This window comes from Panulirus ornatus, chromosome 58 (assembly GCF_036320965.1).
Source record: "Panulirus ornatus isolate Po-2019 chromosome 58, ASM3632096v1, whole genome shotgun sequence".
NCBI lineage: Eukaryota > Metazoa > Arthropoda > Malacostraca > Decapoda > Palinuridae > Panulirus > Panulirus ornatus.
Window position 1 is genome coordinate 23,139,098 of NC_092281.1, and position 23,652 is coordinate 23,162,749.

The 23,652-nt window shown below is 44.3% G+C and overlaps 1 protein-coding gene across 2 annotated transcripts in view; it reads right to left on the bottom strand.

The window, feature by feature from the left end:
• Neurl4 (neuralized E3 ubiquitin protein ligase 4) overlaps nucleotides 1-23,652 on the bottom strand; it is a 508,598-nt gene that overhangs the window by 349,903 nt on the left and 135,043 nt on the right. The window lies entirely within an intron of this gene.

Sequence of the window (23,652 nt, forward strand, 5' to 3'; positions counted from 1 at the left end):
AAAGACGAAGTGTGAATATTTTAAGAAAAACCAAATGTCTCAAGCAAAGTGGTTTATCCATCAATTATAGTGGTGTCAAAGTATATTAAAAGTGACATCTCTATATCAGCTGGAAGTTTTCACTCAAATGTACCGGGGAAGCAATGTGTGTCGAATACACCGAACTATAAGATGAAAGATGTTATTGAAGGACTGGTCTAGGGAATTCAACATCTACCGGTGCATACAAACTTGACAAATCCAATTGGAAATGTTGCCCCCAAAACGCAGCGTCATTCCTACACCAGGTCTTGGTGAACTAGTTTAATCTAGATAAACTTATGTGGTCTGCCTGTATCAAGGCTTGTCAGGTGACTTGCATGAATGTAATGCTTGGAATCACTGGCAACGTATACCGAGTGTGGGCTTTCACAATACACTGATAGAATTCAAGAAATCAAGCAATATATTTGTATTCATTTCACTTCATATCAGTCAGGGGTAAAAGATGCCCAAACCAGCAACTGACACGGTTCATACATATAAAATTGTGCGAAATCAACACAGGTTGTAGAGTTATTTGAAAGCTAAACAAAACTTCGAAAATGCATACATTTAATTGGTAATCAAGGTTCTTGGCATAATGATATACTCTTGTCACCACCAAAACTTGATGGTTGTTGTGAATATCGAATATCAACAAAAAGAATTTTTAAGATTTACATTAATAGCAAGTACAGCGTTAGGAAAGGATATTTACTGTTTATGCCATCTCTTGCTCATAATGCACCCAATAGGCGATCATGCATTCCTCGATGGAAGCAACAGAGGACGTCGAGGATGTAAAACCATACGAAATAGATAAAAAAAAAAAAAAATGCAACCGTCTGGAATCCAGACCTTAAATCGTGTTAACTCAACCCCACAATGGTAAGATGGCCTGGTCTTTGCCATGACCCTTAAGGGAAATAATTATCAGTCCCTTCATCATACTCATGGATCGTGCAGTTATGCTTAAATGTTAAGTGACGTACTCACCGGGTTAAAGCTGGGTCAACCAGTTCAATAAGAGACTGCTCTACGAAGGAATACATGATACCCGTACCAACCATACAGTTTTTTGAATGATACATACCAAGTTATCGGTCAGCTGATATCGAGATGTCTCCAGCGGGTATGTATTATGCTCTCAACAACAGACTTCATGCAAAGTGGGTCCCAAACAACAGACTTCATGCAAAGGGTTGAATAAAGTGGGTCCTAACTCATGTCTTCCTGCATTTTCGGCTGTCGACCCCAGAACAGGACGGTACGACCCTTGCGTATATTTACCATGACCAGAACCTCTGCTCGGACAAGCAGATCTAGTGGTAGTAACGGACAGGAAGAAAGAGGACCAGTGTTGATGAGGGGTGGCTGGACTGAGGACCAGTGGTAGTGACAGACGGGAGGACTGGTTACCAGTGGTGGTGACCGGCGGGAGGACTGAGAACCAGTGGTGGTGACGGACGAGAGGAACTTTTGAGCGTTCTGGTCTGATTGTTTTTAGTCGCGCCTCTCTCACCAGACGCCACGCTGACAAATTCTGTCAGCTGCCAGCCATCCCATCTGTCTTCACTAGTTCTGTCCTCGTAGTTTGTGTGTGTGTGTGTGTGTGTGTGTGTGTGTATTTCACATTATCTTACAGGGGTCTCAACACCCTCAAATTCATCTCATTCTGGGATATACTGCTTGAAGTCTTCTTTCAGATGTCCAGTTCAAATACTTCTTTGCAAATTTCGTGTCTTCTTTCCATTTTTTGTAGTGAGCCATACCACTTTAGGATGCTTTTCAAATATTTCTGAGACAGATGTAACGCATCCTATGAGCAGTATCGCTGGTATTAAACAGCATCAGCTTACGTAAAATTTCCTGCCCTGTCGGAGGTAATTACGGCGGTGCAAATATATCATCCTGTGGAGGCAAGTCTTTAAATCAGTTACTGAAGACAGCGTCGTGTATTTGTCTGTTGCCCGGCTCTTAACTATCAGTTTCCCCTCAGGATATTTTGTCTGACTGGGCGTTTTCTAGTGGCGAGAACAAGTTGATTTGTTTAACCGAATGTCTGCATGATAATGATTCATGACTTTTTTTTATCAGCTTCTGCCAATGACGATGTAGGATGGTAAATGTCCATATTTTTTGCTGTACGTAACATGGGTGGTTTGTCCTAGTCTCCTGCATTCCTCCTCTACGTCCGTCGGCCTACCAGATCCCCACCAGCAATTCAGTTTTGTCTACTGCGATTTCGAACCGCTTTCTTAACTGAATTTTGCTCCTAACTGACATCAGGTGTCAATGTACCGAGCTTTAGGTTGTTGCCAGGGATGGGTCTTCCCTGGGGCTGTTGGGTTTCTGATCACCACTGCACTTGTTATGGAAATAAGAATATCTGATTAAGTAGGGGCCGGTGCAGCTTATGCTGTCTGCAGTTAATAATCTCAACCAATGCCAGCAAGAGAGACTTAGTTTCGGTCCAGTTCCACCAACTGTGTTCGTTTTGATCACCGCGCCATTTGTTATGTAATTTCAGTTACTTGATGAGTTAAAGTGGTACCCGGAACCATCTTACAACCTCCATATTAGGACTGCTGATCTTTCTTTCCTGTCTCATCTAAACGGGGCTACCTGGCTAATCCTGCCATCTCAAAAGTATCATACACTTTATCAAACCTCACTAATTTTCTTCACATACGTTCTCTTGCCATCTCCTGTCAGCGCAATCATTTTTAAATGTAATCATGATATAATCCAACAAAACTCTGGCCCCTCGTCCCCGGCATCATGGGTGTTAAGAATATCTGGGTCCTCATGTCTCTTCTGCTAACGAAAGGGAGGGTTCAGATTGTAGCAGTATTGGCACCTCCCACGACCTTTCCCTCTCTGATAGAACTGCCACTTTCTCGATTCAGTATTCCAACATTTGTGGTCTGTAGCAACCTCTCTCCTGTTGAACACCATCTGTCGTAATGTCCTACTTCTCTCTGACACCTAATTGTCTAGTGATGTTCTCATTTGTCCTTTTCTCATATACAACTGTAATCTCCATATATGCTTCCGGTTCAAAGTTGGGTCTTTGTTTATTCCAACATCAACACACCAGTTGCACGCCTCGAGGACTTTGAGTCCCAAACTTTTATGTTATCTGGCTCAATGCATGACTCTCAGCTACCACTCTTTTCCTTTGTTTCGCCTACTACTCTCCCAGTTCTAAAAATTTCATATCTTTCCTCGACTATACGAACTCCTTTCATGAGGCCATGACATGTCACCACAAGCCGAGATCCTCTACCTAGAGGATTTCAACGTTCACCATAGGGAATGGTTGAATTCCTCCCATACGGATGGTGAGGAATTGAAGCCCTCACGTTCTGCATTATCAGTGCTCTGCAACAAATTAGCACTCACCCTCTACATATACCTGACCACTGTGACCACTCTCCTAATATTCTGGATCTGTTTTTCACCCCTAATCCTTCGCTCTGTAGCTATACAATCTCGCCCCCAGCTGGTTCAACTGACCACACTTTCATAAACATATATATCTTAATGGCACCTCCTCCTCCAACAGCCGTTTGGAATAGTACGAAAATTCTTTTCTGACTTTCATTGGATAAATTACTGAATCTTATGTGGTGATGCTTCTGTCTCCATCAAAAGCACTGCAGAGGTTACTGTTGCATGAATGGAAGCATTTATCCCCTCTTCCTCCAACACGACTTCTTCCTATCCACGGTTCAACCGTGCTTGTTTTGGGGCCATCTAGGAAAGGGGTCAGACATATAGGGCTTGGAAAAACTTTCCTTCCTCTGACTCCCATTCAGGATCAATCACTGCCTGTAATCACTGTTGGCGCCTTCCATTGCGTAAACCTTTATATAAAGACCGAGTGAATATGTCTAACGACTGGTTTTCATTTTTTTTGACACGTGGCCAAAAGGGAAAGGAGGGAATAATGGGGTATTGCAAAATGTGCGTAGATATGTAGTGCGTGGAAGGACAAGGAAGGGAAGAGGCTTGGTTTGAGGCCACCACTGGGTATGGCCGCCAGGCAAAATAAATACAGAATTTCCAAGTAACGTTCTAGCCAACCATTCATGAAAGAGGGAAGCTGCTAGCTCGACTGATTGCTGTTTTCACTGTTCAGTTCTCATGCGGTGCAGTCATTTGCATTTTCTTAGAAACATCATGTACAGAAGAACTGCATTTTGATTCCGTCCGATATCTAGCAATGTAGATTCATCTTCACTAGGAAGTGACATCGCAGGTCCAGGTATACTGAGAAAACAGTGACATCTCTGGCGAGTAACCGCAGGGACAGAGACTGGTAGCGAGTGAAGCAGAGAGAGAGAGAGAAGGGCGCTTCCCAGGAGGAACGAGCAAGTGCTATGACTGTTCTGAAACTTGGGATGCAAGAAGATATGAAGGTCGGAGTGGGTTATGTGAGAGCGGGTGGGCACGGAGTCCCCAGTGCACATGGAAAAGGAAAAGACTGAATGAATTGGGAGCAATGAGAGAGGACTGATCACTGCGAATACATGGTTCAAGAAGTGGGATTTGTGGTTAACAGAGGTGGGTATATGGATTATGTGCAAACAGACGGGTGCAAAGGAGAGCTTGCTGGATGTGGACATGCTGAGAGGAGCAGCAGGTGATTATTTCCTGCTGGAGGCGAGTGTGGAAGTCTGCGGTGCTTTAAGGAAAAGAAAATCATATATATATGTGAGGGAAGTGTTGAAAGTGAGCTTGGAAAAATGGTCTGTGGGTGAAGTGTGAGCCATACAGAAGCCAGGATGTGAATCTATGAGAAAGAGTAGAGAGTGGTGGAACGAGGAAGTCAAACCACCAGTTGAATAGCAAATCAAGTTGCACAGACGGTATCTGTGGGGATGGAGAGCGAGTGACAGAGAGGAGAAAAGGAGATTAGAGGTCAAGAAAAAGGTACGAGAGTTGGTAAATAAGAGGTGGTGGTGACAGTACACGAAATTCAGTGATTATAAGGGAAGCAAATATGGTGTGTTCAGGTTGATGTGGCATGCGAAGTGAGACAGTCATGGCGAATGGTGAGGTGAAGAGAGACGCGGCGGAGAAAAACCTTGCATAAAAGCAAGTGTGGTTAAGTAGCAGAAGTGGATGAGACTGCAAGCTGAGTCTTTCATCAAGAAAGGGGTAGACAGAGTACAATGTAAGGAATCCTTGTGTAAGCCGAAGAGGGGAAAAAAGCGAGTCTGCTGAATAGACCTAATAAGGTTAGGAGGGTGGTGACTGACAGACTGGTGGCATGAACACTGGGAAGGTGCAGTGTGTCTCTGGATGAGACACGCAGGATGCGTATTAGATGGCTTTCTTTGAAATATGTGCGAGAAATATTTGAAGAAAGAGCGTGATGAATGAATGGCATTTTTCGATCTCACGAGAGCGCATGCTTACATAGAGGCCTTGTGGAAGGTGCTTCTAACAAGTGGAGTAAATAGGCAGGGAGGAGGGTGAGAGGTTCCCAGTGAAGATGGGTCTGAGTAAAGGGCGTGTAATGTCACCACTGCTGTTTAATCTGTGTATTTACCGGGTGATGAAGAAGGTAAATGCGACCGCCTTGAGGTAATGGGCGGGCCTACAGTATGCTGGGGGTGAGGGAGGAGGCAAAACCAGTTGATATTTACAGCGACACGGCTCAGGAGGCAGACTCCTGAGAGAAACTCCCAAAGCTGATGACTAGTTTGGGCGAGTGTGCAAAGGGAGAAAGTTAAGAGTTAATATGAATGAAAATAAGGTAGAAAGGTGCAGCACTTGGGGGAGGTCATACGGGAGGATTTTAATGCAAGTTACAATAGGAATGGACCTCGGGTACTTAGTGTTCCAGATACCAGAGAGTGGACATGATAGCAGATGGAGCCATGGGGACTGAAGTAAGTTATAGGGTGGAAAAGGGGAGGCTAAAGTCCCGAGTGCATCTACAGAGGATGTGGAAGGAGGGGTCTATAAAGGTAAAGATGGGTATTTCTCAAGGTAAAGGAGTTCCAACAATTCCTGGGCCTATAATGCAAGGATGAATGATTGGTACGGACTTATGGAGAGGATGAGTGAAGGATGAATAATTGGTACGACCATATGGAGAGGATGAGTGAAGGATGAATAATCGGTTCGAACATATGGACAGGATGAGTGAAGGAAGAATAATTGGTACGGACATACTGGAGAGGATGAGTGAAGGATGAAAGATCAATATAATCTGAAGTCAGAGGTGGAGGGCGACACCGAAGAGAAAGGCTCTGGGGTATCGGGGTCTGAACATTCAGGAGAGGTATATGAACGTCGGTGGGTTGAACCAGGGAGTGTGAAGCGGTCAAGGCAAACTATGGGAGTTAGTCAATGGGGCCTGGGTGTGGCTGGTAGACTCTGGTTTCGATGCATTATACATTATAGCTAGAGAACATATGCATGCAAATGGGGCCATTGTTCGTCTGTTCCTGATGCTATCTCGCGAAGGCCGAAGAGGCAATTAGATGTAAAGTAAAACTACACACCAACAGTATGCTAATAAAGGCCTTAATGATTATGAAACAGTTTTTATCTGACACCATATCGAGGAGGAGGAGGAGGAGGAGGTGTATATAACATATACAGAATGTTGCAGGACTGTATAGCTAGTGGGCCTCTCCATATTTAGTCTGGTTCAAAGGTCGGCAGCAACGCAGGCGTTAAGGCCGAAGTACATATGATAGATTTCGGGATGATTCTTGCTTGTAATCTAAATTACATCTGGGAGGAGTCGGAGATAATCTTCATCGCCGAGAAGCAATTATATGAATGCAACAAATTTTCATTACAAGAGAGAATAGCGTGGCGCACCAGCAACGCTTCGATTATAACTTCACTGTGTACAGCCCGACCAACCATTCCAAGTTACGAACGTTCTTACGGAGGAAAATCCTTGACAGACAACCCTGAGGATGAAGCAGTATTTCTCTGGCAGAGTCTGTAGTTATACACGCTGAGTATTCCCCCAGTCGCCATTACCTAGAAATGTGAGACTCCAGAGCATGATTGTTGGAACGGTTACAGTGTAGAAAAACTAAACGATTCCAGCGAGGTTAGGGGGGGGGAGGGAATGCTGGCAAGGTTTTGGTTAAATACGAGAGAAAATTACGATGTTAACCTTAAAAACTTGATGATTGTATATACATAAATATATAAACCCCGCGCGGATTGCGCTGTTACCGATGTCTACCGCGACCATTTTCTTTGTTTATATTTCCGGTAAAGACGATGTGTATACATCACCTTTCGGGAAAACGTAGCAGACGCCCGCTATCAACTGCTTAGTATAATAACAGACACCTGAAATACGAACACAGGTCCAGAGATCTGACCATAAATTGAGAGAGTAATATAAAGAATGTTTTACAAGGCTGTCATTCACGACGCCCTCCCCCTCTCGTCCCTAACCCAACCCCCGGGAGCAATTTTCCTGCCAGCTACACCTGAGTGGCGTTTCCTCGTACGCAAAATGTTTACTCATTCCCCGAACCTTGTGTTCTGGGAATCCTGCCAGTTACTTAATGTTTTAATACACCGTCTCTGCCACTGCAATCGTAAAAGTGGATAATTATCATTTTATTCTTTATTTCTTATTTTTTTTTCACGCTATCAAGAAATTTAGGTCAGGAAGAAACGTAAATCATATCTTACTTTTTTTTTATCGAGATATTTTTTTGTACCCTTATCTCTTGTGTAACTGGCTTTGTTTTTTTTTGTTCTGTTTTTTTGCCGCCTGATTTTTAAATTAAAAGCAAGACGGAGATGTTACTCATGGATATTGTTTTCCCTATGCTTCATTATATGTATATATTTGCCTATGCTTCATTATATGTATATATTTGCCTATGCTTCATTATATGTATATATTTGCTTATGCTTCATTTATATATATATATATATATATATATATATATATATATATATATATATATATATATATATATATATATATATATATACACTCCTATGAGTCCACTGGGACTCATAGGAATATCTTGATCACGCGCAAATTAGTGATCCTTTCAATATATATATATATATATATATATATATATATATATATATATATATATATATATATATATATATATATATATTGGAAAGAGGGGCGAGTATGTGGTCTAGAGGGGATGTGACGGGCTGGGAAGTGAGTCAGTTGTTTGCTGATGATACAGCGCTGGTGGCGGATTCGAGTGAGAAACGGCAGAAGCTAGAGACTGAGATTGGAAGAGTGTGTGAAAGGAGAAAGTTGAGAGTAAATGTGATTAAAAGCAAGGTATAAAGATTAGCAGGGTTGTGGGACAGGTTAGATGACGTATGAGTTTGAATGGAGAAAAACTGGAGATAAAGTGTTTCAGATACCTGGAGTGGACACGGCAGCGAAGGGAACCATGGAAGCGGAAGTGAGTCACAGGGTGTGGGAGGGAGCGAAGGTTTTGGGAGCGATGAAAAATGTGTGGAAAGAGATAATGTTATCTGGGAGGGCAAAAATCGGTATGTTTGAAGGAATAGTAGTTCCAACAATATTATATGGATGCTTGATAAGGCTGTGCAGAGGAGGGTGGATGTGTTGGAAATGAAATGTTTGAGGACAATATGTGGTGCGAGGTGGTTGGTCGAGTAAGTAATAAAACAGGAAGAGAGATGTGTAGTAATAAAAAGAGTGAGGTTGAAAGAGCTGGAGAGGGTGTGCTGAAATGGTTAGGGCATATAAAAGTAATTCTTTATATCTTTCCTTTGTAATAAGCCTATTGTTTGATATCATGTCCTTTGGTTGTTCTAACCCTGCATCTTTCTAATAACTTCACTGTTTACAATCATCAGTTTAACTTACAGCCATAAAGTTTGTGATCAGGTCACACCCAACTCGTCTCTTATTCTATTGCGGGCAAATTTAAAGTTTCTCGCGTTACCCTGTAAACTTGGTACTCTTAACTCTGGTACCATATTTGTTACCCTCCTGTGCACCTTCTCTTTTAGCTCTTTGTGCTTCTATGGGCTCGATGAGCAAACCTAAGAACCATATTCTAGTTCTGGCTTTACGTAAGACACGAGCACCTTGCTAAATATTTCTTCAACGTTATACTTGAAAACTAGTTTGATATTTGCCTGAACACAGTTTGTCTCCATTACTGTTCTCCTCATGTGGGAGTGTGGCGACAGGTAGGGAGGATGTCAACTCCCAAAGTGCCTCACACACACACATACCTGCAGCTTATTTGCTGCTTAGGTAATAATCCTATTGAGGTTTTCTTTCACTGTGACCCATCCTCATTACTTTACATTTGCTCGGGTTGAATTTCATCAATTATGTACCGTGTGTGTGTGTGTGTGTGTGTGTGTGTGTGTGTGTGTGTGTTAGGGGGAGGGGTGGGGGGATGTTAGACGCCCCGGGGGCTGGGGTTCAGGGTGGGGGAGGGTTAGCTTGACAATCATGTGTAACGTAGTAGTAGGGGGAGAGAGGCCCGCGTGCTGCGCCCTAGGTGTATACCGGACGCTGGCCTCTGCCTCCCCACCACCAGCGGGTGGGAGAGGGAAGGGGGGGTTATCTTATGTAAGGCTGGGGGGAGGAGGGGGAAGGAAGGTTATAAGGGTGGGGGCAGCAAAACGGCACGACCCTTGAGTACGACGTTACGACCCTTGAGTACGACGTTACGACCCTTGAGTACGACGTTACGACCCTTGAGTACGACGGTACGACCCTTGAGTACGACGGTACGACCCTTGAGTACGACTGTACGACCCTTAAGTACGACGGCACGACCCTTGAGCACGACGACACGACCCTTGAGCACGACGGCACGACCCTTGAGTACGACGGTACGACTTTTGAGTACGACGTTACGACCCTTGAGTACGACGTTACGACCCTTGATTACGACGGTACGACCCTTGACTACGACGTTACGACCCTTGAGCACGACGGCACGACCCTTGAGTACGACGGTACGACTTTTGAGTAAGACGGCACGACCCTTAAGTACGACGGCACGACCCTTGAGCACGACGGTACGACCCTTGAGCACGACGGTACGACTTTTGAGTAAGACGGCACGACCCTTAAACACGACGGTACGACTCTCGGGTATTGACAACCTGGACTATGACCTGACTCTCACGTGCCAGGTCGTAATCTACGTCATCATACCCAAGAGTCGTACTGACTTGCTGAAGGGTCGTGCCTTAATGGGCCCCGGGTCGTACGTTATAGGTTAAAGGAAGTACCATCGTGCTCTGGGTTAGCAACTTTATCCTCAAAAAGTTAACGAACAAAAACTATGGACGGATTAGGGAGAAGATACAATGTTAGGAGGGTGGTGATGGAGCGAGGGTGGTGATGGAGCGAGGGTGGTGATGGAGCGAGGGTGGTGATGGAGCGAGGGTGGTGATGGAGCGAGGGTGGTGATGGAGCGAGGGTGGTAATGGGGCGAGGGTGGTAATGGGGCGAGGGTGGTAATGGGGCGAGGGTGGTGATGGAGCGAGGGTGGTGATGGAGCGAGGGTGGTGATGGAGCGAGGGTGGTGATGGAGCGAGGGTGATGATGGAGCGAGGGTGGTGATGGGGCGAGGGTGGTGATGGAGCGAGGGTGGTGATGGAGCGAGGGTGGTGATGGGGCGAGGGTGGTGATGGGGCGAGGGTGGTGATGGGGCGAGGGTGGTGATGGAGCGAGGGTGGTGATGGAGCGAGGGTGGTGATGGAGCGAGGGTGGTGATGGAGCGAGGGTGGTGATGGAGCGAGGGTGGTGATGGATTGAGGGTGGTGATGGAGCGAATATGGTGATGGAGCGAGGGTGATGAAGGAAAGACTCATTTTCTAGATATCAAAAGACAATCGATCCATCGAATCTAAATTTGGAGAACGGGAACAAAAACAATAAATAAAAACAGGCAATAACAAGAAAGAAGGACAACAACAACAACAACAACAAGAGATCACAACAGAACCTTACCACAATACGACCGCGAAATGTTTGTGGTCGAACACAAAGGCGTATATGAACTGGTGATGAGATGTTGCCACCATGGTAACCGGGCCACACTGCTACTATGGGAACCGGGCCACACTGCTACCATGAAGGACAAACCACAGTGCTACCATGAGGGACTGGCCACAATGCTACCATGGGGGACTAGCCACAATACTACCATGAGGGATGGGCCACAATGCCACCATGAGACGGTCCACAAAGCCATCATGAGAACCGGACCACAATGCCACCATAATTATGATGATAATAGTAGTAGTAATAACAACAACAATAAATAATAATAATAATAATAATAATAATAATAATAATAATAATAACTATCATTTCTACCTCCTAACTACTTCTGTCGCCTTGACAACGTAGCGTCAGGAACAAACGAACCATGGCATTGTTCGCACACCTGTCATGTATGATATCGTGAAACAAAATCGTGCACTTCACAGTTCAGCCTCATATGTTTTTACCATGACCGCTTCATGTTCCCTGGTTCAGCCCGTTCACAGCACTCAGTCCCCCATATAGCTCATCGGTCCAATTATTTCTATCTCATGCATGTCCCCTCAGCCTCCGGAATATTGAAAACCTAGCACCAAAGAGCCTCCTTCACTCCCTCCCTCCATCTTCTTGGTCTTCCCCTTCCTCCCTCCAATGACTACACGCAGACCCTCTTAATGAATCGTTCTTCGCTCATTCTCTCCATGTGTACGATGCACGTCAACACACCTTGGTCAGCCAGCAATCGGACTACCCTTACTACCCCACTTCTTTCCAATACTGTCATTACAGACAGGATCATCCCGCCTCACACCACATGCAGTCTACGGATATTTCGTTTCCAACACGTCAGTCCATTCATTCCCTACCGCACCGTCAAACGTAACCATCTCTGCCGTAACCGACTCTGCTCTCTCCCTCTACGTAATGCGCATTGTCTCCCGGACCTCTACCCCCCCATTTCCATCCGATGATCTACGGCATCCTCCATGTTATCACTGCTACGTCCACTCCAGTGTAAGGTAGAACACTCCACTTCCTCCTGATCCTCTACATTTACACTTACACCCAGTAAACAGGGTGTTTACATTAACACCGGCGTGGGGTGGCACTCAGCTGAATAATGATAATGTTCATCGTGGTTGTGGGAACGAGCTCGGGGTCTCGATGCTGTTGTGGTGCAGAAACGCATCCTCTCGTGAAAGGAGGTGGCGGTGGCGAGAGAGGTGCAACAGCTTCTTTACGAACTGTTGGAAGAGGTCCAGGTGGTGGTTGAAGAGACTCGGGTTAATCACTGTGTCAAGTGCCTCTTGATAGGTGCTATACGTTGTATATGTTCTATTCTGCTTATTTTCTAGTGAGTTGTGTTGTTTAGTGGATACGAAGGAAGACCAGACGGGAGAGACATATGTTGCTTTCGTAAATGTTCCCGAGGCCTGACGCAGTAAGTCCAAGTGTCTTGATTCTAGGCATAACGTAGAGACGATGGCTGGAGGACTTGATGATAGTAATGACGTGTTCTCTCCAGCTAAGTTGATCGTCCAAATAACAGTTGAAAAGTTTAGTGGACGGAGCAGGGACGGGGAGGGCGCATTTTGAGACTGTTGGGTGGGACAGGGTTGGCAGGAGAGGCCTTCCTATTACCAAACTCCTAAGGAATGGAAACGTGTGGTGTCTGTATACACCTAAATAAACACAAACTTGTCGCAGATCAACCTGGGGATTATGGCGATGGGACGTACTTCAGTGAGAGACTGTGGATTGGTTGACTTAGGTACTGGGGAGACCTATGAAGTCTTCCAAACAGAGGGGCGTTCTGACTTACGAAGGGAAAGCAATTAGGGAACAATGGGTTGTGGCTGGCATGTATATACATATGTCTGTCTGTCAGTACCTAAACAGTCTGTCTGTCAATCCCTAAACAAAGAAACAATCAAACGTGAGGCTGCACGACACTCCACAACCAGACCTACACACCTCGCGAGATGCTCTCTCTTTCTTCCCCTACCTCAAGAGGTTAGGCCCAAGGGCGCCCTTGTCTGTCTCGATAACCCTTTTGGCTTTTGTCTTCCCAAAAGGTCAAGAGTGTGAAGGGTGTGAATATTGAGTACGTGAAGGTTGACTAAGTGCGTGTTGAGTGTGTGTGTGCGAGTGTCTCTCCTCTTGACCCAGTGAGCGGTAAAACGTGACATATACGGAGATGTCATCGATCTCGCTTTTCTCCTGACGAAGAAGGTGTTATACATCTCTATACGTGACTAACTCGCCGACTATTGTTTTGCGTGGCAGCCTTGTTTACTCTAACTTTCACTCTCTCTCTCTCTCTCTCTCTCTCTCTCTCTCTCTCTCTCTCTCTCCATCCATATGTTTATCTACCAATATATCTTTCTGACTCTCTCCTTCCGTGTCGTCCAGTTTTCAGATTCCCCTTTTTTCCCCCGCCTTATCTACAATATTTCATCAACACCTGACGGCCGAGAGTGGCTGTTGGCAGGAGAAGATATATTTGACCTTCATATGTGCAGCATAGTGTTGACGGGCCTCTCTCAACACACACACACACACACACACACACACACACACACACACACAAGTGTTCCCTTCGACAGCACACCTGCTGGAGCACACCTGCACCCACACATCTGTGTCTCACTGACTCAATAACTCAGTGACTCACTTAGTCGTACTCCCGCAGCCCAGGGAGAGATGTACACATGAGGTGAAATTCACTAAAAGTTAAGAGTATAACGACGGCCATATGGAATGACAGGTTGAAGTGAGGACGAATATAGAAGCCAACACTTGTTCCTTTACTATTTTTGAAAGTTGATCATTAATGATGACATATCTCTGTGTCATTTAGATTACATCTGTATATATATATATATATATATATATATATATATATATATATATATATATATATATATATATATATATATATTCCTATGAGTCCACGGGGAAAATGAAACACGATAGGAATATCTTGATCACGCGCAAAATTGTGATCCTTTCCATATATATATATATATATATATATATATATATATATATATATATATATATATATATATATATACTATCCCTGGGGATAGGGGATTAAGAATACTTCCCACGTATTCCCTGCGTGTCGTAGAAGGCGACTAAAAGGGGAGGGAGCGGGGGGCTGGAAATCCTCCCCTCTCGTTTTTTTTTTTTTTTAATTTTCCAAAAGAAGGAACAGAGGGGGCCAGGTGAGGGTATTCCAAAAAAGGCCCAGTCCTCTGTTCTTAACGCTAACTCGTTAACGCGGGAAATGGCGAATAGTTTAAAAAAAAAAATATGTATATATATATATATATATATATATATATGATTTTTCCCTCGATAAATATGAATAAAGAACGGCTTATTGAATTCAATCGGCCATTCAGCTGAAAAATATACCGTTGAGGAATAACATAATTGGGGGGTTCGTTATAGTAGCCAGTTCATTAATCACATGAGTCAAGTCTGTCTGCGCAGCACAGGAAGTCTGACAGAGCACATTTTACGGTTTATACGACATACATTTAATGACGATTAGTTGACCGTTACACATTGAGTGAACTGCAGTAGCACTGTGTTGACATACATTACGTATTCAATGGTGGACATTAATGTTGGTAAAGTTACCGTCTAGTGAAACTGCAGTAATATTGTCTCGACATTATGGTAATACTGTGTCGAACATTAAGAGAAGAATAGTCTGTGTTACAGTAATATACGTAGTTACATAACAAAAGGAGAACTAGGCTACTTGCTTGTTTCGTTGTATGTTTGTTCATGGAATTGTTTATAGCAGTACGACAACAGTTGTGTCTGGCTGTTACGAGGTGATTGTGACGACGGACGTCGGTTACTGGCGGTGCAAGTGCTACTGCTGGGTCACACCTTCAACGGCCGCTGTGACCAGCTGGGTCACATCTCCAACGGTCGCTGTGATCACGTGGGTCACACCTCCAACGGTCGCTATGATCACGCGGGCCACACCTCCAACGGTCGCTGTGAGCACGTGGGTCACACCTCCAACGGTCGCTATGATCACGTGGGTCACACCTCCAACGGTCACAGTGATCACGCGGGCCACACCTCCAACGGTCGCTGTGAGCACGTGGGTCACACCTCCAACGGTCGCTATGATCACGTGGGTCACACCTCCAACGGTCGCTGTGAGCACGTGGGTCACACCTTCAACGGTCGCTGTGATCACGCGGGCCACACCTCCAACGGTCGCTGTGATCAGCTGGGTCACACCTCCAACGGTCGCTGTGATCAGCTGGGTCACACCTCCAACGGTCGCTGTGATCAGCTGGGTCACACCTCCAACGGCCGCTGTGAACACGTGGGTCACACTTCCAACGGCCGCTGTGATCAGCTGGGTCACACCTCCAACGGTCAAGGAACCGTGTCGTGTTTACGCTGACGCGACCGCAGCTCCGACTCAGGCCTCTTCAGAGGGTCTCACCAGTCCCCTGGCAAAGGGATCCAACTTGTATAGTCAATGAAATACATTGTAGGTAGACACTACTGTGAAGAAGGCAGGTCCAGTGGGTGATGTGCTTGTGGGTGTGAGTGCTGGTGGGTGGCATGGGTGTGTCCTGCTCGGTGTTCACCTGGGATAACAACACACCCTCCCCTGTGATGTGTGGAAGATTGGCTTTCAGTGTTGCGGTCCATCGCTTGTGCTGAAGGAGTCTCCACTTTGGGCTGCTCCCTGCTGTGTGTGTGTGTTGTGTATTCCTCTATCTAGATGGCCCGGATGTACGGACAGTGCATGAACCTGCTGTGTTCGTCAGAGAGAGAGAGAGAGAGAGAGAGAGAGAGAGAGAGAGAGAGAGAGGAGAGAGAGAGAGAGATACACTCAAGAAGAGATCTGAGCATTTGGTAGGGCTAGCGCTGGAGCGCTCAACCGGGTAACACACTTGTTTGACACGACTGTTGTCCTCTGCTGCCGTTGGCTCTCGTATGTCCATCCTTATGTCCATCCTAACACCAGTTTCATCCAGTCACCTCCTGAAGGCGCCAGTCCTCAACTTACTCCTTGCTGATCTCGCTGGGCAAAAACGTGAGTGCCTGTCTCCAGCTTTCGTGTTCCAATCTCAAATATTTTGGTTTGAAGTGTATGATTTCAAAATATCTCTTGAAATTCTTGCATCTGTTTTTATACCTGTTTATTCCATGTTGTACAAGATCGTAGTCCCGATATATTTTCTTTAATATTCTCAATTTGTTCTCATATATATATATATATATATATATATATATATATATATATATATATATATATATATATATATATATATATATATATATTCTTGATTTTTGGTCCCAGATTTCGGTCTCTCCCTCCTGAGATCTGACAGGAAAATGCTTCTAAATTCTCTCCAGAAACCTCCCATCAATTTACCCAGTTGCTGACCATACAACACAGCAGTACTCAGCATTTCATATCTACGCACACAACAAGCGCAGTCATCCCCAGCTGGCCATCTCTCGTTGCGAAGGGTTCTCATTATCGTACCGTGCATACCCAGGCTCGACGATACAGGTTTTTCAACGTGGTCTTCAAATTCCGAGTTCCCACTTTATGAAGACTCTAAGATCTACTTAGTGTCGGTCCCTCTCCCCGCTGGAGCCTTGTAAGGTGTCACTGTGGTGCTAGATGGTCGTTCTGTAACTATATTTATCGAAATCTCTCTTCAATGATTTCCATCAGTTTCTCTTCTGGCCATTTATATATTCCATTCGATCCCGTGATATATATATTTTATTTTTTTTATTTTTTTTATACTTTGTCGCTCTCTCCCGCGTTAGCGAGGTAGTGCAAGGAAACAGACGAAAGAATGGCCCAACCCACCAACATACACACACACACATATGAATATATATATATATATATATATATATATATATATATATATATATATATATATATATATATATATATATATATATTCTTTTGTCTTCTAATTCTGACGTTTTATCTCTGGTGCCACCCGCAGAATACCATACTATAATTTTTGTTTACCTGCCTTACTACATGTGTAATATTATCATAAACAGTATAGGGTATGATATTGTTCCTTGTGGCTCACCTGATTTAGTTTGGCACTTGTTCGGTTTTCTCCGTGTTAGAAACTCCTTGCTTACATCTCATCTTTCGTTACGTTACATAAACAAAAGTGATTTACTTTGTTAAGTGCTTCAGGAAAGTCGAGAAAACAGGATGTAATCTTCTTGTCTTGTTTTCGAGCTCTGAATATGGTATTGTAGTGAGGTCATAACTGAGTCTGTGTACTCTCATTTTACCAGGTGTAAACCATGTTGGCCTTCGTTGATGTTAGTCAGATGTTTCAACACATGTTTCTCAATCACTATTTCAAAGGCCTTTATAACACGTCACGTCCAGCTTCCTGGTCTGTGTCACCAGGGAAGGAGTTCACATCCTCGTCTGTGTATTGGTGATGTGTTAAGCCAGGTTGTTTCCTTCCGTCACACTGCTCTCGTCTGGACTTCGCCTCAGCGGCAACAACATCAGCATCAGAGTTGCTGGTGCCAAGGATAGCTTAATCTGGTCCCGACGCCAAGTTCTTTCTGAGTTCGTGTATTGTCTTGATGTCGTCGTCTTCAGGTACCTCACCGTCTGTCATGACATTCTCATCAAACATGTATCGTCCTTCGTCTCTGCTACTGAATGCTAATTACTTTAATCGATTAACTTTACTTTCATATTTTTCTCTGGCTTTTAAGAGTCCCAGTCTCACTTTTAGCGTATGTTTTTCCAATATGAGAATAATTTTTGCGATGTTCTTTTTTTTTGCATGCTAAAGTTTACATTATTTTCGTTCAATCTTTGTTCTTCTCTGTGTAGTTCCATCACCCAAATCTACCATTTTCTCACGTGTCCATACAATTTGTTGTCGTAATTCTCGTGTCCATACAATAGGTTGTGATATCTCTTGTCCATACAGTAGGTTGTCGTGATTGTAGTGTCCATACAATAGGTTGTGATGATTTTTTTCCATGCAATAGGTTGTGGTGATTCTCGTGTCCATGCAACAGGCAGTGGTGACTCTCCTGTCCATACAATATTGTCGTGACTCTCGTGTCCATACAATGGATTGTGGTGACTCTCGTGTCCATACAATGGATTGTGGTGACTCTCGTGTCCATACAATAGGTTGTGGTGACTCTCGGCTCCATACAATAGGTTGTGGTGATTCACATCATCTTATAACCTAATGTAATTGTTTTATCAGTTTCAATGTCTGTGAATAATGGCATATCACCAGTAAAGGTGAAGGTCTACTGTGCTACCGTATGTGTCTGTCAGCGGAGCAGCTGCCTTAGACTGAAGGTGTCGAGCGCTTCTTCAGTATCTGCGATGGTTGTCTTCGTCTGGTGACCTATCCTTAGTATGCTGTATCTAATTCTGCAAATAAACCATATTCCTTCCTATCAGATGACATACATCAATAGCAGTACAGGTAAACGAAATGTAAAGCAAAGGCTCTCTCCCCATCCTCCACTCCCTCCGGTAACGCGCCGGGAGGAAAGCAGGTAGAAGATAATACATTGCAGGACTGACATGCCTGAAGGAAATTTCTACAGGAAAGTCACATGAACATGTCACGCATACCATCACCATCGACATGCATCTCTTCACTTTCTTGTTATAAAGTAAGGATAGACTTGAGCTCAAGCCTTTCGACTTCCCATATCTTTATAATTCCTGATGCTGAAGAATGATACAATAATTCGTACTCTCTCAAAGCAGGTGACATGGGTTAATCAATGTTGGCATGTTACCACAGCATAGCCAGGGAGACATCAGTGGTTGAGTAGGTAGCATAATATACCACAACGTTATGATAACTGATTAAATGAATTATTCAATAACAGAGTGTTAAGTGATGATCAAGGCTAATTCTGAAGATATTAAGAGTGTTGCTCTGAACAAAATCTTCTGTAAGCGTATTCCAAGCATTATTACTGACGTTGGCAATGAAATACTTCGTACATTTCATATAAACTCGATGACCTATAAGTTTAAGCCCATTTCCTCTCGTTGGTAGCGCTGGCGCTACCGTAAAGATATTTTCAATATCGAGAGAGAGAGAGAGAGAGAGAGAGAGAGAGAGAGAGAGAGAGAGAGAGAGAGAGAGAGAGAGAGAGAGAGAGAGAGAGAGAGCGTGTGTAACCGTCAACGAATTTTTCTGAGAGCGTTTAAAAGACTTCGTACCCATAGGGCAGACAGACATCCCGAGGAACCATACCTCCAGTTACATACAGACCAGCTAACTGGTAACACACCAGACTTCCTAAAACCTTCAAAAGATCAACTCATATACGATCCCAACATTTTTTTTCTTCATATTAATTTCTCACAGAAGTGACGCCTTGCGTCTCTCTGCTTTTCTGCTGTTGCAATACTCCATTTCCGTTCGTATAAATGGACCGAGGGTATTGCAAGAGTAGCTACTGGTGTCACACTGTCTACGCTAAAACAAATGATTTCTAAAAGCGTGTATTGGTAGATGTCTGTATAAGGCTGACATACCTTCCCAGAGATTAAAAGACAAGTTGGTTTGTTGGCTGGTACCGTGTTATTTATAGACGTGACGGTGGATGACTAACTCCACGTTACCACATAGATGACCACCAAGGGTCAGGAAGGCGTGAGCTGGAGTTAAGAGGACTGTTACATTACCACTGGTCATGGCCCACCTTGACACACACACACACACACATACACACACACACACACACACACACACACACACAAAGGAATTCAAACAGCAACAGACCACTTAGTCCTTTCTAGGCTGTTTGTGATCGTGGACAATATCAGAAACTCAAAGTTTAGTGAGGTAAAAGTTAGATCACTCAACGAGGGTAACCAGCAAGCTGTCCATGCGACTAAGAAGGCGCAAATAATATAAGTCGTGGACTTGAAGCGAAATATTTATCAGCTATTTTCAAACAAATCTATATCACTGCTTTCAACCACTCTTACCTGTAAATCATTCCATGTGTTAACAATCTGTTGAAGAAAAAGAGTAATATCGGCCAATCCTCGTGTGGCTGGTCTTCACACAATACACTATAGGAAGCAGCAACCAGATTAGCCTGCCGTGAGTCCAGGTCTTTGAGGCTAGACACAAGAAGACAGCTCACGAAAGCAGTTGCCGAAATAATGCCTGCACAGTAGGAAGAGGAAAGCAACATCATACACGACAGAAAAGGATGGATGAAGAGGTGATGATGTTCCACGGATCCGAATTAAGGTCGGAAATGTTCAGTGCGAGAAAAAGAATGTTGTATCGAACTGAGGAGGAGCGAAATGGAGTTAAAGTGTAGAGTGGAATCACCTGTGTAAGAAAGTGCAAGGTCACAAGACGATGAAAATGCTCATGAAGAAAAGAGAGATGTGGTGACAGGAATGGGCCCCCGAGGGAAATAGAATAGAAAATAAAGATAGAGATGTTGTTCTGTTAAGTAACTACGGCGAAGAGAACGACTAAAAAGGAAATTATGCAACAGAAAACAGAAAGAAGCGCAAAAGACAACAGGAAATTTAAAAGAAATTCAAAGTGTTGCCCTAAACCCTACCACGAGTTTTGGTGACGTCGAGGACCACGATACAAGATTCACCAAAACCCTTGAGAAAGGAGAACCAGAGGCGAGACACATGGGAGACATCACCAGAGACAACCTTGCTGAGAGCCGTACTGGGGATCTGAAAGAAGGGAATGGGATTCTTTGTGACTGACCAAGTTAAGAGTCAGGAGACTTTCGAGAACTCTGGAGTTCGACGCAAATGTCAAGTTGGGGGTGCTAGATGGAAGGGTTTCAGAACGGCGTCCCTTCGTTGGGATGGCGCCGTCGGAAGACCTTGCTTGAAAGCAATATGAAAGGCACAGGTTCAGCCAAAGGGAGGTGGAGGGGGGCGTGAAATACGATATCCTCCAACACAGGTTTAATGAGGCAAATATTGCTTCCAAAAGATCGGTTTTCTCAGCTGAGGAGTTAGCTACAGAAGGTCAGGTCGGTGTGATACTCTAGGACCCCCTTTGCTAGGGACTCATGCAGCTTCGCCCAAGGGGGACTTTACTCTTTTTATATTCACTGTTTCTTTATTTGTTCCATCCCTTGAAGACTCTGGTACCAAATACAGTGCTTTTCATATCTCCTAACTTGGTTCTTTCCTCGTTTCTTCCTCTGTCCTCTCACACAACTGGACATTAAGCACGTGTGGAAAATGATCCAGTAACATGAAGCTTTCCCCTTGACCTTCTCCCTCCCGGCCTGGTCAAGTCCACAGTCGCTCACGCTCTCTCCTGTGGCTCAGCTCCAGCAGGTCTACAAGACTGAACTTTTGCCGCAACAACTGGCGTATTCACCGTCCACCCACCCCTGCCCATCCTGCAGGGGAAGGCGGGGGTAAAAAAAAGTTTTACGGAGTGCACAGAAGGTCCAGCAACTGGGTCACAGTGATGGAATTACATTTGTTATATGTAATAAATTGTGTACAACAGGAAAAGTTATGGTAAAACATCACTGTGGGATATATATATATATATATATATATATATATATATATATATATATATATATATATATATATATATATATATAACGTACAAATATCGAACAGCCAGGATCGAACCCGGGACCCCTGTGCAACAGGCGGGAGCGCTACCACAAGAATATGATCGCAGGGGTGATCATAGCCTATATATATATATATATATATATATATATATATATATATATATATATATATATATATTTATTTATTTATTTATTTTGCTTTGTCGCTGTCTCCCGCGTTAGCGAGGTAGCGCAAGGAAACAGACGAAAGAAATGGCCCAACCCACCCCCATACACATGTATATACATACACTTCCACACACGCAAATATACATACCCATACATCTCAATGTACACATATATATACACACACAGACACATACATATATACACATGCACACAATTCACACTGTCTGCCTTTATTTATTCCCATCGCCACCTCGCCACACATGGAATAACATCCCCCTCCCCCTCATGTGTGCGAGGTAGCGCTAGGAAAAGACAACAAAGGCCCCATTCGTTTACATTCAGTCTCTAGCTGTCATGCAATAATATATATATATATATATATATATATATATATATATATATATATATATATATATATATATATATATGCTGGCGCTTCTTGCGTGACATCATGATGATTAACAAGAGTGAGTGGTGACCATTTCCATTCGTGTTGACTCTAACAAAAAATGCTCTACTTCAATTGTTTCAGGACGACTGACATTACCCTCCATGCAAGTAAAGATGAATTAATCTCATTATCATTTCTTGGGACGTATAGAAGATTTGAGCCAGTTCATCAGCCCATGGAACACCGTGAGGCAGCAATGTGTCAAGGAACGCAGAGGAAATGTGTGGTCTGACCCACCCCGTCATGTGTACTTGTTTGGTGACCAAATTGTCGACATATTACTCCCATCTGAATCCAACATATGCTCCGGATATTCCCACATGTGACTGGTTACGTGTGTGTGTGTGTGTGTGTGTGTGTGTGTGTGTGTGTGTTTCTCTAAGTCTTAAGTGCGTATGTGTTTACATTTTTCCACGCGTGAAGATGATCCTGGTGTTCTGATTCGCCAAGAGCTCCACATCTCGCCAGTTCCGCCTCATATCAATAAACAAGACGTCAAATTAAGTGCCATTTTACCAGTGTAGCTCTACGTGACGGGTCACGCCATTACACCCCCCCCCCCCCGCTCAATGTTACGTAACGACACTCGTGGGGTGGCAGGGGTAGGATATGGGGGGGGAGGTGACGTCATGTGAACGGTCCAGTTGTCTGGGAGGGAGAGGGAGGTGTAGGGAAGGAGAGAGAGAGAGAGAGAGAGAGAGAGAGAGAGAGAGAGAGAGAGAGAGAGAGAGAGGGGGGGGCGGGGGTAAGGTAGCAAAGGGAGTGGGTGGAGTGAGGCCGTTGACCTGGGATAGGGGTGAGGGAGGTGGTGTGTGTGTGTGTGTGTGTGTGTGTGTGTGTGTGTGTGTGTGTGTGTGTGTGGTCTCCCCCCCCCCCTCCCCCCTTTTCACACCAGCGACAAAGCCTAGCTTGAGGCCAGAGCCTTGCTGAATCTCCTCACTTTTCTTCAGTTAACACAATTCCCTCCTGCTTCCCGATCCTTTTCTTCTCGTTCTCCTCACACGATCCTTTTTTTCTTCTTCTTCATATAACCCTTTTACATGGACGAACACAAAAATAAAAGAGGAGAAAGGGTGAATAGAACAACGAGAGAGAGAGAGAGAGAGAGAGAGAGAGAGAGAGAGAGAGAGAGAGAGAGAGAGAGAGAGAGAGAGAGAGAACAATGAGAGGCTAATAGAAATCCCAACAGGCAGGAACAGGAGGAAGGTAACAGAACACGTCCATAAATCGAGAGGTACACACATGCCCCGCGGCCACGTCGCCTGCCTGCCTCTTACGATATCGGAGGCCGGTGGAATAACCTACTCTCGAGCACCTTGTAACCTGTTGCCAGGGCGGGAACCCTCGACGGTGACCAGCG